This window comes from Urocitellus parryii, chromosome 5 (genome assembly GCF_045843805.1).
Source record: "Urocitellus parryii isolate mUroPar1 chromosome 5, mUroPar1.hap1, whole genome shotgun sequence".
NCBI lineage: Eukaryota > Metazoa > Chordata > Mammalia > Rodentia > Sciuridae > Urocitellus > Urocitellus parryii.
The window spans coordinates 7,604,432-7,620,112 of NC_135535.1; the positions used below are offsets into that span (position 1 = coordinate 7,604,432).

General features: G+C 46.8%; 1 protein-coding gene and 1 long non-coding RNA gene across 4 annotated transcripts in view; one reads left to right on the forward strand and one right to left on the reverse strand.

The window, feature by feature from the left end:
* The window catches only part of Zc3h7b (zinc finger CCCH-type containing 7B), a 51,993-nt gene extending 38,397 nt beyond the window's left edge, over positions 1–13,596 (reverse strand). For both annotated transcript variants that reach the window (XM_026405894.2, XM_026405893.2), the window contains exon 1: positions 13,402–13,596. The gene's annotated coding sequence lies outside the window, so the exon portion shown is untranslated. The remainder of the gene's footprint in view (positions 1–13,401) is intronic.
* LOC144254798 (uncharacterized) lies at positions 13,359–15,681 on the forward strand. 2 transcript variants are annotated; one of them, XR_013343590.1, is made up of 4 exons: positions 13,359–13,449; positions 13,603–13,705; positions 13,840–13,937; positions 15,203–15,681. It is a non-coding gene; the product is annotated as an uncharacterized LOC144254798 (long non-coding RNA). The 2 variants fall into 2 exon arrangements; XR_013343591.1 differs by having other exon boundaries at positions 13,412–13,466.

The window sequence follows — 15,681 nt, forward strand, 5'->3', positions numbered from 1 at the left end:
CAATTTACAAAGTTGACAATGCCTCTTTAAGAACATATGTTCTGGTGAAAGACACACAGGACAAATATACAATGTAGTACAGCAAGGACACACAACAAAGAAAAAATATGAGATTGACAGGATGCTACAATTGCTGGGTGATCAAGGATGGCCACTTTGGCCTTTGAACATCCAGGGGGAAAGTGTTCTAGAGAGGGAACAATGGTGCAAGGGTCCTGAGGTAGGCACCTGATTGATGTATTTAAAGAGCAAGGAGACTGTGGAGATAGGAGTAGTCAGTGGAGAACACAGGAAATGGGAAAGTCAAGAGATTAGCAGAGAAGACTATATGCAGGATTTGTAGGTGGGACAAGGATTATAGGCTTCCTCTTTTAAGGTAGATTTTGAATGAAAAGTGCAGAAAAAAGTGAACACTAACCAACTGAGATTTATTTAGGTCCCCCAACAACAACCCTGAGCAGGAATATAGTCCAAGAGACTAGGAAAGTTCCCCTGGGCCACACAGTGAGTCTGGAGCCTGGGTTCAGAGAGACTGGGGAGATGGACACCAGACAGCCTGACCTACAACAGCCAAGACTGCCCCCCAGCCCTGGAAGCACCCAACCCCCAACACCCTTCACTCCTCAGTTTTCTTCCTCTGGGAGGAAATTTATCAAAGATGGTTATTATGGACTGGATGTTTGTGTCTTCCCCCATGTACCTAGGTTGAAGCCCTAACCCCTATCCACACCGGACACAGGACCTATCGGGATGTATTTAAGGTTAAATGAGATTATGAGGGTGAGGTCCTGATTGGACATTTTGTTATAGTAATCTCACAGACTAATAGATAATAGTACTGAAAAGGGGGGACTGCTACTAAAAAAAAAAGCAGAAGTAGTTGGGAGTTGGGTGAAGGACAGAAGGTGGAGACATTTTGAGGTGCACGCTTAAAAATGCCTAAGATGGCCATGAAGGGGACTGTTCAGTGGAAATACAGATGTGAAGGGGGATTCTGGAGAGAGCTCATGAAGCCAAGAGTCAGGGTGGTAGTGCACGCCTAGAAAGCCAACTACTCAGCAACTTAGCAAGACAGTCTCAAATTAAAAAAGAAAAGAAAGGACTGGGGATGTAGCTCAGTGGTAGAGTGCCCTAGGTTCAATCCCCTGTACCACAAAAAAACTGAGGGGATGGTGCTGTTGGGATGAGATGAATGTATTTTCCATGAATGAATTTTAATGCTATAGTCTAAATGTCTATGTCCTCCCCAAATGAACTGGAACCACTTTTGTGAAGCAATTTGGTGACCTCTACCAAAATAAGCAAGGTAGATCCTGCTGGCTGCCTCCCCAGCAGATAGCCAGTTTCCCTTATTTCTTCCTGGTAAAACTTCACTCTTGTTCCTCTCCTAGGCACCCAGGAGAAGTTTAACTAAGCTCAGCCAATCACAACAGTCCTTTTCTCTTATCAGAGATTGGCTTAGGCAAGGGCATATTAAATCATCCTGACCAATGAGAAAGGAGAAGTCAGCCAAAAGATTTTCTTCATGCTTAAAATGGTCCACAAGTGTCTGGGAAGTAGCTCAGTGGTACAGTGCTATCCTAGCATGCTCAGGGTCCTGGGTGGAACTCCCCAGGACAGTGCAAAAAATAAAATTAAATTAAACTTAAAAAGAGGACAAAGACAGGGAAAAGAAATTTGACAAGATAAACACTCTGGGGATGGTAAAGCAGAAAGACGAAAGATATTTAATGATGAATCTGACTCCAAAAATTAATTGCCCGAGAGACTGTCCCCCATCATTTTTCTTATGTGAATTCCTATTTTGAGGTAGGAATTCTGTTACTTGCACCCAAAATCCTTACAAATTATCAAATATCCTTTTTTTTTGGGGGGGGTGGTTACCAGGGATTGAACTCGTAACACTTGACTACTGAGCCACATCCCCAGCCCTATTTTGTATTCTATTTAGAGACAGGGTCTCACTGAGTTGCTTAGTACCTCGCTTTTTGCTGAGGCTGTCTTTGAACTTAAGATTGTCCTGTCTCTGCCTCCCGAGGAACTAGGATTACAGACATGTGCCACCGCACCCAGCTGAATGTATTCCTTTTTTTTTTAAGTATTTTTTGTTGTTGTTGTTGGATGTTTATTTTATTTTTTAATTATTTTTTATTTTATTTATATGCAGTGTTGAGAATCAAACCCAGTGCTTCACATGCTAGTCAAACATTCAACCACTGAGTCACAACCACATGAATGTACACAACAACTCTGAATGTACTACTTTTAAAAAAATATTTTTTAGTTGTTGGGCTGGGATTGTGGCTCAGCGGTAGAGCACTCGCCTAACATGGGCGGGACCCGGGTTTGATCCTCAGCAAGTGGCATTGTGTTGTGTCCATCTACACCTAAAAAAATAAATATTAGTTGTTGATGGACCTTTATTTTATTTATTTGTATATGGTACTGAGAATCGAACCCAGTGCCTCATACATGCTAGGCAAGTGCGTTGCCACTGAACCACAACCCCAGTCCCTGAATGTACTACTTTGAAGAGCAAATGAAACACTACAGGCAATCTTAATGTCTACCAGTAAAGAATTAACTTAATTAAAATGCAATATACTCATACCACAACCATGGAATACAATGTAGCTATTGAATCTATATGTATGGTTATGGTGATGCCTATATTCATGGTTGACAGCAAAACACAAGCAGATTTCAGAACATTTTATATTGTGTATTCACATTAGGGTGTGTGTTTACTATTGAGTTTGAACCAGGTACTGTGGTACACATCTGTAATCCCAGCAGTTTGGGAGGCTGAGGCAGGAGGATGAGGAGTTCTAAGTTAGCCTCATCAACTTACCAAGGCCCTAAGTAATTCAGCAAGACCTTGTCTCAAAATTAAAAAATATAAAAAGAGTTGGAGATGTGGCTCAGTGGGTAAGCACTCCTGGGTTCAGTCCCTGGTATCAAAAAAACAAAACAAACCAAAAGGTTTGAAAGCAATTTATCTGGTTCTCTCTGGGATCTGCACAAGGAGCTGTGGCACGGGATACTTTGTTTCTGCTTTCTTCCTCATGGTTGAAGTTTTCCCACAGAGTAAGTATTATTCTTGTTTGAAACATAAAAGAAGACAACTGACTAGAGGCCAACATAGGAGCGCAGGGACCAAGTTGGAACCCGTAGCCACAGTGCTTGATTTTAAACCCAGTACAGGGTCTGCCAAAAAGTCAATGGGTTGTTCTTCCTGAGAAAGAGGGAAAACAAAACCACTGACCTGGGAATCAGAAAGGGAACATATTTGTTTCTGCACTAGGGAGAGATTTGAAAATGACAAAATTTTAGAGACTGAGATCTTCATTAGGCTAGGAAGGTCTGTGCCAGCCTTTTCAAAATCTCAAGGCTCTGTGCTTGGCACAGAGCAAATGCCCAGTCAAGGGTGGTAAAATGAATGAATGAATACCAACTCATCCAATCATCCACTTTATAAGAATGAATATTGCATAAACAGATGAGGGCCAGGTGCAGAGGCGCACACCTGTAATTCCAGAGACATAGGAAGCCGAGACAGGAAAATTGCAAGTTTGAGTACAACCTCAGCAACTTAGCAAGGCCTTAAGCAACTTGGACACCTGTCTCAAAATTTAAAAAAAAAAAAAAAAGGTGGGGTCTGAGGATGTAACTCAGTGGTAAAGCACCCCTGGGTTCAATCCCCAGTACCAAAAGTAAGTGAGAAAACCTGACACCAACAAAAATGAGTAATATTAGCAACTGATGGGTGGTTACCATGTATCAAGGGCTGCACCATCAATTTGCACATAATAACTTCCTCAAGGCTCTATCATCCCCATTTTGCAGAGGAAGAATCACACACAGAGAAATTAGGTGTCCTGCCCAAGGTCACCGAGATGATACATGGTGGAGCTGAGATTCAAATCCTGGCATCCTGGACCCAGAGCCCACGCACATTGCCTTCACCTTTACTCTTCCCATTAAGCAATCAGGCCCAGCTCCAAGATCCCTCCATCTGCCATTGCACTCAGGTATTCTATGCCCCCAAATTCCCTCCCCCTATCCCTGGTCCCTTCCCGGATAATGCGCAGACGTTCCTCACCTTCTTGATTTGCACTTCATGAAAGAGCTGACTGCACTGTCTCCACATCCTCCCTCCTGCTCCACTACATGGTGCTTCCCAAGCTCCCTCCTGCAACCCAGGGACCTCGACCTCCTTGTTGGTCGGCCCAGCGTAAGGGCAGTTTCATACTCTTCTCTTTCTGGACTCTGGGCTGCACCTGTCACTTCCAGGCTCCTCCTGGCATCTCAGACTGTTCCTGCACTGTCTCTGCTATGGGGCTCTTCTCACTCTGCGCAGGTTTCAAGACTGAAGCTCCAAGCTCCCATTTAAGGGACAACCATCCTGTTCTCTGTGTTATCCTCAGATGAGTTCCTGCATTTCATGATATCCTGAGTCATGCTGATGACTCACAAATCCATTTCTTCCACCAGCTTCACCCCCTCCCCAGTATTTCAGACCAACTCTCTCACCTGGGTAGCATGACTGGCTGTTCAATGCCCAGGCAACCTATAATCTCCATGCTTTTCTTAACCCTGGGCCCTCAGCCTCTGGAATGCCCTCCTCCACACACACCTAGTCAACTCCTACTCATCCTTTAAGACACACTTCTGCATCCACAAAGTCCTCCCTGGTACCCATCGTAGCTGGGTTGGGCTTCCTCCCACAAAACACATTCCAAACTAAACTAGGCATCTTCCCTCATCCCCTGCCTCCTCCATTATTCCCCCACTCTGTCCATTATCTATTCTCAGTCAATCTCCAATTTCTTCCACATTCACTTCCTAAATTCTTCCCCACTCTGGAGACCCTCCTATACTCCACAATCATGGCTCACAGGCCCTTATTTCTCTTGCTGACAGTTTCCAACAAGCCTCTTTCAATCTGCTCCCATTCAGGGGCCAGGGGTACCATCTAACAAATATGCCAGTGTTGGTCCCCTGCTCAAAATCCTTCCACATATACACACACGTGCATGTGCTCCTAAAAAAAGGTAAAGACCAAATAAGTTCTTTATTTCAGTAAGGCACCAAGACATCTCTCTCTCTCTCTCTCTCTCTCTCTCTCTCTCTCTCTCTCTCTGTGTGTGTGTGTGTGTGTGTGTGTGTGTGTGGTGCTGGGAATTAAACACAGTAACCCTTTACCATTGAGCAACAGCTATAGCCCCAGACCTTTTATTTATTTATTTAATTTAATTTTTTTTAGTTGTAGATGGATGCAATATCTTTATTTTATTTATTTATTTTCTTTGTGGTGCTGAGGATTGAACCCAGGGCCTCACATATGCGAGGCAAGTGCTCTACTGCTGAGCCATAACCCCAGTACCCCCAGACCTTTTTATTTTTTATTTTGAGACAGGATCTTGCTAAATTGCCCAGGCTGGCCTCAAATTTGCAATTCTCCTGCCTCAGACTCCTGATTTGCTGGGATTATAGACATGCATCACCATATACAGCCAATTTTCTGGTTTTGATAATGTACAACAGCTATATAAGATGTCACCATTAGGGGGTTGGGACGTAGCTCAGTGGCAAAGTGCTTGTATAGCCTTGAATTCAATCCCTGGTACTGCATATGTACTGCAGGAGCACATTACTGTGATCCCAGTAGCTCCAGAGGCTGAGACAGGAGGATCACAAGTTCAAAGCCTGCCTCAGCAAAAGAGAGGTGCTAAACAACTCAGTAGACCCTGCCTCTAAATAAAATACAAAATAGGGCTGAGGATGTGGCTCAGTGGTTGAGTGCCCCTGAGTTCAATCCCCAGTACCAAAAAAAAAAAAAAAAAAAAAAAGAAAGAAAGAGAGAGAGAGAGAAGAGAGAGAGAAACAAATAGAACATTCAGTGAGACCACTACCACTAGTAGGAGGACAAAGTTCAAGTTCTTATGCAGCTGACTGCAACAAGGCAGAGCAGGCCTGGCCTCACCAGGAATGTCACACTCCAGCAACCACCTGGCTTCCTACTGTGTGTGGGAAATCCTCCACACCCAGTGCTTCTTCAAAGCTCAGCTGAGGTGTCACCTCTGCCAGGAAGGCTTCCTTCCCAAACCCTATCCAAACACAGCATCCTATGCTCACCACAACCAATGTTCTTGATCTAGCTATTGGAAATCACAATGCCCAAGTCTCCATCTCCCTCTAAACTATAAGCTCTTTGGAAATAGAAGCTGTTTCTGATTCAGAGTTGAGTAGCCCAGAGAAAGAGTGCTCAGGAACCTATTCTGAGGGGTAGCCCAGGAATCCTAGGACAAGAGTGAAGATACTGATACCAGTCATCACTGACAGGTACTTTCTCCTACCATACATTGCCCTGAGAGCTTTAAATATTATTTAATCCTCACAAAATCCCATTAGAGAAAGAACCATTATATACTGATTTTGTAGATGGGGAAAGCAAAGCACAGGAGGTGAAGTAACTTACTGCCAGGATTATAGCAAGTGATGGAGCTGGTACTTGCACCCTGGCAGTTGGCTCTGAGGCCCACACTCAACCTAACAGTGCTCCTCTCCTGTACACACTGCTCAGGTTTAATTAAAGAGTAGCCATCCATCAAGACTGCAGACATGCTGCCTGGGGTTTCAATATCTCCAAAGATACTTGGCATGGCTCTTGACCCACCAGGCCCTTGATGGCTCTCTCAGAGCAGGAAAGGCTTAATTTCCTCATCCTTGACCCTAGTCAGCAACCCTGGTCTGCATTTATCCCTTCCCTATCATACTTATGAGGATGTCTAACTCCCCAGGATCCTCTGCTCCAGAGGTCAGGAAGGAGTCTTACCTCACTTCTGCAGGTGACCTGCAAGCATCAAGGAGCATCTATACTAAGGATTCTCAATGGAGGAAGCAGGGGCTGAAAACTTGGATAGGAAAACATCTATTAGCCCCTATCTGATATGGAGCATTCCCTCCAGTTACGAACATAGGCAATAAGTAACACACTGCAGCTATAGGGGTGACTGTCACCACTGGGGTCTGTTCTTATCACATTTCAATTACTGCAGACAATGAAATGTTCATACTCAGTGAATCTTCAAAATTATGGTAGTTGCATTAGACTCACTGGTAAATCTTTTTTAGTGAATTGATAAAAACATTCAGTTTTAGTTGAAGAGAACCAGTTTCCTTTGTAATCCCGTGTATTTCACTTTATACATTTAAACAGTGGTTTGAGAAGGGTCTGAGATTCAAAAGCCCTACCCTAAGGAATCATTTGTCTCCACAATAACTTCAAAAGTAGGTGTCATGACCCTACTACTGTCTGCAGAACAGTCTTGGACAGGACAGTGACTGGCCCAAAGCCACCTATAACAGAGGCTCCATCAGGAACACAGGTTCAGGACTGAATGTTAAATAGATGTCAAAGGTCTCAGCAACCTGTAGGTTGCTTTCTCTGCAGCTGGCCTGGCAGAAACCAAAGTTCAGGAAAAAGCCCCAGGCTTGCCCCGCAGACACACTATCAAACTAAGAGTCAGCAGCAAAGCAAAATCTCTCCTTCCTGGTTATAAAGGGCTTTTACTTTGACAATCTTGCCTCACCCTCCCTACAACCTGGGGCCACCTGTACAGGAAAGGTCCAACCCCCCCCCCCAGGCTCTCACCACCCCCAGCTTCCCCAAGACCCACAGGATGCGTTGCTAATATGAGACATTTAAAAAATAACCCTCCTGTTGGGCCTAGTGGTGGTGCATGCCTGTAATCCCAGCAGCTTGGGAGGCTGAAGCAGGGGGATCAAGAGTTCAAAGCCAGCCTCAGCAAAAGCAAGGCACTAAGCTACTCAGTGAAACACTATCTCTAAATAAAATACAAAATACGGCTGGGGATGTGGCTCAGTGGTTGAGTACCCCTGAATGAATTCAACCCCTGTAACCCTCAAAAAAATAATAAAAAAAACCCTCTATGTCCACACACATATACACTACAACATATATATATATATGTATGTATATATGTGTGTGTGTATATGTGTGTGTGTATATATATATGTATATGTATATATAAATATGTATATGTATATATAAATATTTATAGTTCAGTTGGTTGAGTGCTTGCCTTGCAAGGACAAGGCCCTGGGTTCAATCCCCAGCATCACAAAAAAAAAAAAAAAAATTAAAAAGTCTGGGGATGGAGGGGAGTGAGGGGAAGGATGGGGTGTAGGGATGGGAAGGACGGTAGAATGAGACATGTATATAGAGTATTATTACCCTACATGATTACTCCTACTGGAGTGACTCTGTACCCTGTATAGCCAGAGGATTGAGAAGTTGTGCTTATATGTGCAGAATGAGTCAAAATGCATTCTACTGTCAACTACAACCAATTAAAACAACAACAACAAAAAGGTCTGGGATGTAGCTCAGTGGTAAAGCATCCCTAGGTTCAATCACAAGTACTACTACTACTACTACTACTACTGTCACCACTGCTACTAATAATAAGGATTTCCAGACAGAAAAGAGCAGGCTGCGCTACTGACATAGCTCAGAGGTAGAGCACTTAGCTAGCATGTGTGAGATCCTGGGTTCAATCCCCAATACCAGAAAGAAAGAGACACAGAGAGAGAAGTAGAGAGGGAAGGAGGGAGGGAGGAAAACAGATTGGTGCAGACTACAAGTAACTTGCTAGCATCACTCCTGCATGGCTGGTAAGACCTCAAACCAACTCTCTGCTCTACCACAGCTATGTGACCTTGGGTGTGTTCCTTAATCTCGATGAACCTCATTCTCCTCATCTTCAGAATGAGGTTGATAATAACTGTTCCTGCCTCAAAGAGTTTTGAAACAGATTCAATAAGAGAAAGCAAAGAAAGTGCCAAGCACTGTGCTGGCACAGGGTGGCATTAAATGTCATGGTGGCTGCTGTCATTGCTGCCATCATGTCTCAGCCTCCCATTGGGGGCTCAGGAGTTGATGCTGAACTGAAGTTAACTAGATGGTTCTGGAGTGAGGCAGCAACACTGCATCCCTCCTTCCCTGCAGGCCCCCACAGCTTGCTGGGGAAACAGTGCTGGTGCACACCTGCAGAAGCCATTATGGTGCTTGCAAAGAAACAGACTCACCAGGGGAAATAAATAAGGCGGCAAGGAGTCCTGTGGCTGGTGATGACAGAGGAAGGAAAAGGAGCCCGTTTTCTATGGACCATTAAGTGTGATGAAAGGAGCTGGCTTCCGTGGAGGCCCCAGGGAGCTGACACTGTAGTCACTTCATCAGCCCAGGCTGGGCCTCCTGCTGCACAGAAGCCAGCCTCCTGAGGACACCTCCACCTTCTGCTGTCTGAACCATGCTTGGGCCTGCATAGAGGGTCCTATCATCTCCCCTCTTCCTTCTTAGCCCCGCATGGAGCCAACTCCAGAGCCAGGCTGCCTGGATCGGCTTCACTTCTCTGTTCCTTATGCAATGTCATCTAACCTCTCTGTGCTTTAGTTTCTTTATCAGTAAAATGGGGATAATTATAGGGCCTACCTATAGGGCTGTTATGAGGATTAAGTAAACTAATCTAGGACTCACAATTGGGCCTGCTCACTAGGGAATTGCTAGACCAATATTCGTTAGATTCATTAAAAAATGTAAAATTCCTCTAGCTCCTTTCATTTGATTTTCTTTTTTGAGGGTTGGAGGTGGTACTGCAGACTGAACTCAGGGGCACTTGACCCCTGAGCCACATCCCCAGTCCTATTTTGTATTTTATTTAGAGACAGGGTCTCAGTGAGTTGCTTAGTGTCTCACTGTTACTGAGGCTGGCTTTGAACTCACGATCCTCCTACCTCAGCCTCCCAAGCTGCTGGGATTATAGGCATATGCCACTGTGTCCGGCTCTTCATTTGGTTTTCTTGTTCCCGTCTCCAGGCATGGGTTACCATCAAACATCAACAAATCTCAGGGCTCATTTTCAGAACAGAAAGGCTCAGAGAACCAAAGGGACTTCAGTGGCAGAGCCTGACCTGAACTGCAACTCCCATCTGCTCCCTCTACTGTGGCTGTACCAGGTGGCCTGTGTCTTCTTTGCATAGGCCTTTTCTCTGCTTTTGTCCAACTGTCTCTACTTAGAATGCTCCTTCTCTGGCCTTCCTCATTCCTATCTTTCAAATGTTCAAATGGCACTTCTTCTAGGAAGACCTTCAGCCCCAGGCAAAATAAACCTTCCTCCACACTGGGATATAATTCAACTGGACAACAGAATGGTTAGATTTGTCCTCCTGGCATGTCCACTAGGGCTGGAGGCAGAGGGTGAATCAGACCCAGCTCCTGTCCTTGGAAGGCTTGGGTAAATCATCCAGGGCTCCTCCAGGGTCCAAGCCAGTCTCCAGCAGGTACTAAGGAACTTCCACACTCAGGGCTGTCCTCCCTCTACCCTCTTCTGCCCTCTGTGCTGGTCAGCTCTGAGGGGCCTGGGATACACAGTTAATTCAGTAGAATTCCCTGGCCTTGGGAACCTGCTGATCTTTTAGCATGAGCCCTGTTGCATTTGGCAGTTCAGATCATCCCAGTTCCTGTTCTTATCTCTGTTTTGAAATGAAGGTGGCTATAGAGGACAGGAGTACATGCAAGAGTCAAGAGGGCCTGTGTTCAAATTTGGCAGATGGCACACAAATTCTATGTTCCTCAATTTCTTCAATGACTGGAGATAAAAATGCCCACCCCTTCTGAAACTACAGTAAGAATTAGAATGTAAATCAACTTTGCAGCACAGGAATAATTCAGGACTTGCCTTGCTCTTCTCCTTGGCCAAACCTCCCCATTCTTACACTCAAATTCAGCTTCCTACAGGAAGCCTTCCCTAACTTTTTCAGGTTAACCTGAGCTCTCTTCTCTCTACTCCCAGTGCACTGACCCCAGAGTTAAACACTTTTTGGTTCTCTCATTGGCTCACTTTCCAGCCAGACTATAAATGGTTCAACCCCACACCTGACCCCCAGCAGCTCACCAAAGGCACTTGCTTGGTAGCCCGGGACTCTGGGAAAGGGCAAAGGTCTGAGTCAGAAAACTAATTAAGAAGCAGGACACCCTATTATCTAAGACTCAGGTTTCTCTTCTGGAAAAGGAAGATTGAAAAAAATGTCTATCAGAGGCTGGGGTTGTACCTCAGCAGTAGAGCACTTGACTAGCATGTATGAGGCACTAAGTTTGATCCTCAGCATCACCTAAAAATAAAATAAATAAATAAATAAAGGTTTTGTGTCCATCTACCACTAAAAAAAATTTTTAAAAAATGTCTATCAGGGGGCTGGGGATGTGGCTCAAGCGGTAGCGCGCTCAACTGGCATGCGTGTGGCCCGGGTTTGATCCTCAGCACCACATACCAACAAAGATGTTGTGTCCTCAGAAAACTAAAAAATAAATATTAAAATTCTCTCTCTCTCTCTCTTTAAAAAAAAAAATGTCTATCAGATATAATTGCTACAGAGGACAGGTAAGCTAACATGTGAAAGCCCTTTTGTTACAAACTAAAAGGTGCCATTTAAAAAATTATTTTCAGTTTCTCAAACCCAAAACTACTGATACCTCAATTTTTGTATACCTAAGACTCAAGAGACCAGCAACTTCTTAGCCTCTAAATAATTCAACAAACCAAATTGTGAACTGTCTAACCCAACAGCTCGGAACTTGCAGCTCAAACCCCATCTCAGCTCATGTATCACAAAACCCCTCTCCTACCCTCAAATCTCATCTTTTCTGGAGATAGGTTTCTCCTTCCCAACTCAAGGCACCCTCTGGTCTCAAAGCTGCCAGGTTTGGGGCTGGGGATGTGGCTCCAAGCAGTAGCACACTGGTGTGAGTGCCTCCCGGGTTCGATCCTCAGCACCACATACAAACAAAGATGTTGTGTCCGCTGAAAACTGGAAAATAAATATTAAAATTCTCTCTCTCTCTCTTTAAAAAAAAAAAAAAAAGCTGCTAGGTTTGGGCCCCATGTTAATTCTAGCTTACAGCCAACTTCTATGGGAGGTACAAGTGGGAAAGACCAGGAAGGGTTTTGTTGGGGGGGGGGGGGAGTCTTGGTAGTAGAAGGAAAGAAGGAAAGATTTTGCTAGGAGTCTGTGTCCAACACAGTTGCTAACTGTACTATAATTATCGAATTTGTGTGAAAATTCAAGGATCTGCATTCTGCTATTTTCATCAGACTACATGAACTGCAGGCACTGAGAGAAATGGCAAGAAGTTGGGGTTCCAAGTCTGGTGCCTAGGAACCAAAGTGCTGGCTTGCAACTGGGGAAATGATACCCCTGATCACCCTGCTGTGGGCCCCAGATCCTCACTCCAGGCCCAGCCCCCTTCTTCAGACCCCCAGACTCCATTTGCAGCCCCAGCTCTCCGTCTGCCCAGTTGGTACCAGGTAGGCACCACAGCCATCCTGTTTTATCAGAGTGAATGGTTTGTATATGATTCCATCCCCCCACCACCCCGGGACCGGGAAAACTGCTTTGTCTGTCTCTGTGGAGGACCCCCAAACCAGGCACGGAATAAAATCCGAACCAGGCAATGTGGACGGGAAGACAGGAGGAAACAAAAATCCGAAGACAGCCCCAGCCCACTGGGGGCAGAAGGGGGTGCCTGAGGTCTGTTCGGCGTTGCCAGGGCCCCCAGCCTCGCGGCGCGCCCCCCAGGTGCCGGAGCCCGCACCCTGCAGCCCCCACGAACTGCCCTCCCACCCCGCCAGCCCGGCGACGGCCATCTCGCAGGCCTGAGCTGGGGGACAGATCCTGCGACCGGAAATGCCCTCCTGCCCAGCAGGCCCAGACCGCGCCCCCCTTCCCTAACGCCCCTTGTTCCAGGGCCCGGCCGCAGGCCCTGGATCCCCGGACTCGCGTGACCGCCGCAGCCGACAGGGGTGGCCCCTGGGGCGGACGTGATACCCGGCCCTCGCCACGGCCCCTCCAACTTCAGGCACTGCGGAGCCAAGGCGAACACAAAAGGAGAAGGGGCCCCTACCAGCCCTTGACCTCCTGCGCGGGGACCCGCAAAGCATCCGCACACCCCCAAAGCTGCAGACCCCGAGTGGACAGCCCCCCACCCAAGAAAATTCCAAGACACCCCTGGGGGCTGCAGGGGCGGCCGGACCTCCCCAGCGGCAGGTGGCCCTGGGCGCATGATAACTTTGAAACTTTGGGGACAGGATACGGGGGCGGGCAGGGGGGTCCCCCAAAAGGAGTCAATGCGGATGAGGGGCTCTTTCTTTATTTTTCCAAAACCCCCTTTCCAGATGGACGGCGCGCGGCTCCGGCCTGGACCCCGCTCCCCGCGCCTCCGCCCCGGCCCGGCCCCGCGCCCCAGCCCAGCGCGCGCCGCCCTCCCGGGACGCGGCCCCGGCCTCTGCCCCGCGGGGCTGCGGCCGCGCCAAGACTCACCTCGGCCGGGCTGCGCTCCCCGCGGGCCTGCGCCGAGCCCGATAAATGGTATGCTATGACTAGAGGTATGATTACGTTATTATTATTAGTAATAATAAGAGTAAATGCTATTTAATTACGGGCGGCCGCATCCTGCTCCCGGCGCCGCCGCCCCGGCAGCTCCGTCCATGTGGCTCCGGAGCGCTTTACTTTCATTTCCAGCCCCCTCGGCCGGCCGCTCGCGGCAGCACCCACTGGAGGCACCGTCTCCCTGCAGCTCTTCCTCTCGGGTCCTAGAGAGCGCGGCTCCTCGGCTCCTCGCCTGGTAGCGCCCGGGGTGGGCGGCGCGGGCTGCGCACCTTGGGAGAAGGGGGTGGGGAGTGGGGAGCCTCCCTCCCCCGTGTAAAGCTCATGCCTGGAATTCACCTTTATTTTCTTTAAACGCTCCCTTCCTTTTAGGTGGTTTTCTTTGGGCAGTTCTGCATTTCTGAGCTGATGCTGGACAAATCCAGAGCCTCCACCTTTCCCTATGGGAGTAAAAAGCCCCGGATTCCCAGGTGCTTTCATGGATAGTTCCCCAAGACCCTGATTGCCTGTGCTCTCTGGATGAGGACCAGGACTTAGAGAGCCAGCAGAATCTCATTTGACTAGGGTTTTATGCACAGGAAGTTAAAGGGGGGCGGGGGAGGGGATGAATGACACTTGTTAAAGAAGGACAGGCATATTATATTCAAAGGGGGCTCTCCTGGTGGGTGTAAGGACCACTGCAATGGGCTCTTGCAATTGCGGAGAGATACTGGGCTAAACCCCTGTCACAGCAAGGGCAACTGGGAAGGAGCACAATGAGGGTCAATAGATAGAAAACTATCAAGAGGAAGCATGAAGAGTAAGGGATGTTTCTGTCTAAACCCACTTAACAAGATTCTTGATGAAGGTAGACCAGGGTGATCCAACATTACCTGGGGGAATAGTGGTGGAGGAGGAACCTGATTAGATACTGATAATGATCAGACGTGGAGGATGGATGATCAGCTAAACTAACTTGGCAGGATTCTTGCTAAAATTGGACAATGGAGAGATAAACACAGGGAGTCCAAAAGTCTAGGCCTAGCTGGAAAGTTCAAGGAAGCTTCTTAAGTAGAATTTGGCCAAGGAGAGCATCTTGTCAGGAATCTTTCCAGGAGGGATTTGAGCCCACTTAAAGACCCACTGGGTAAGGGGAGATGAAGCAGACAGACCAGTCAGTCAGATCAGATCAGCTATAAGCACCCAAGGCACTGCCTCAGAGCTGTAATGGTCAGACTGGATTTGAATCCAGAGTTTCTGATTCCAAATAAGAGTTCATCCCACACAACCACTACTGGCCCTGTCAATTTCTGCAGGAACTACATCCTGGTGAGAGTTCTCTCAAATCTTCCTCCTTCCCCTTCTTCATTTTATGCACACAAGTGTTTATGTGTATGTTAATTTATTGCAGATCAGCTGTGAGCCTCACAGATTTTATCTTTACAACTGTTATCTCTTCCACCAACATTTGTGCCAGACATGATCTGAGGAACTAGGGATACAATGGTGGAACACATTTTTAAAAATTTGTTTGTTTTTTTGTTTAGACTGTACAGGAGATTGAACCCAGGGCCTCTCATGCACTCTGGGCAAGTACTTTACCACTGCACTATGTTCCCAGCCCAGGGAGACATATTATAAAATTTAAATACACGAAGTGGTAGATGCTAGGATGGTCATGAACATGAGGGTGTGTTGACTTATTTAATTCTCACAAGAATCCTGGAACATTGGTTTTAACACGCCTATTTTACAGATGGGCAACTGAAACTCAGAGATTAACTGGCTTGTCCAAGGTGACAGTTGTGACTCTAGAGTCTCTGTTCTTTGCATGGCCTCTGACACTTCCTACCGCCTCTGCTTTAAGAGAGACTTGGAGAAGAAAATGCACCACACCTTTAGAAGTTCTTCAACTCTTTCTCCTGTGACTTCCTTCTTCCTCCTCACCACTGAGATTAACAATCAAAAAGAGGCTCTAGCAGGAAGAAAACATTCTCATAAACAAAAGCAGTGGCCTCAGACATCACTGCTGTTCATGTGCCACCTGGGATAGATTAAGGAGCATGGGCTAAAGGCAGTGACAAGCTAAGCCTGGTGACTTTGAGTGGCTGGGTGATGTGGTAAGGGTGTCAACGAGGTGCCATTAAGAAGACCAAGTCCCGGGGCTGGGGATGTGGCTCAAGCGGTAGCGCTCTCGCCTGGCATGCGTGCGGCCCGGGTTCGATCCTCAGCACC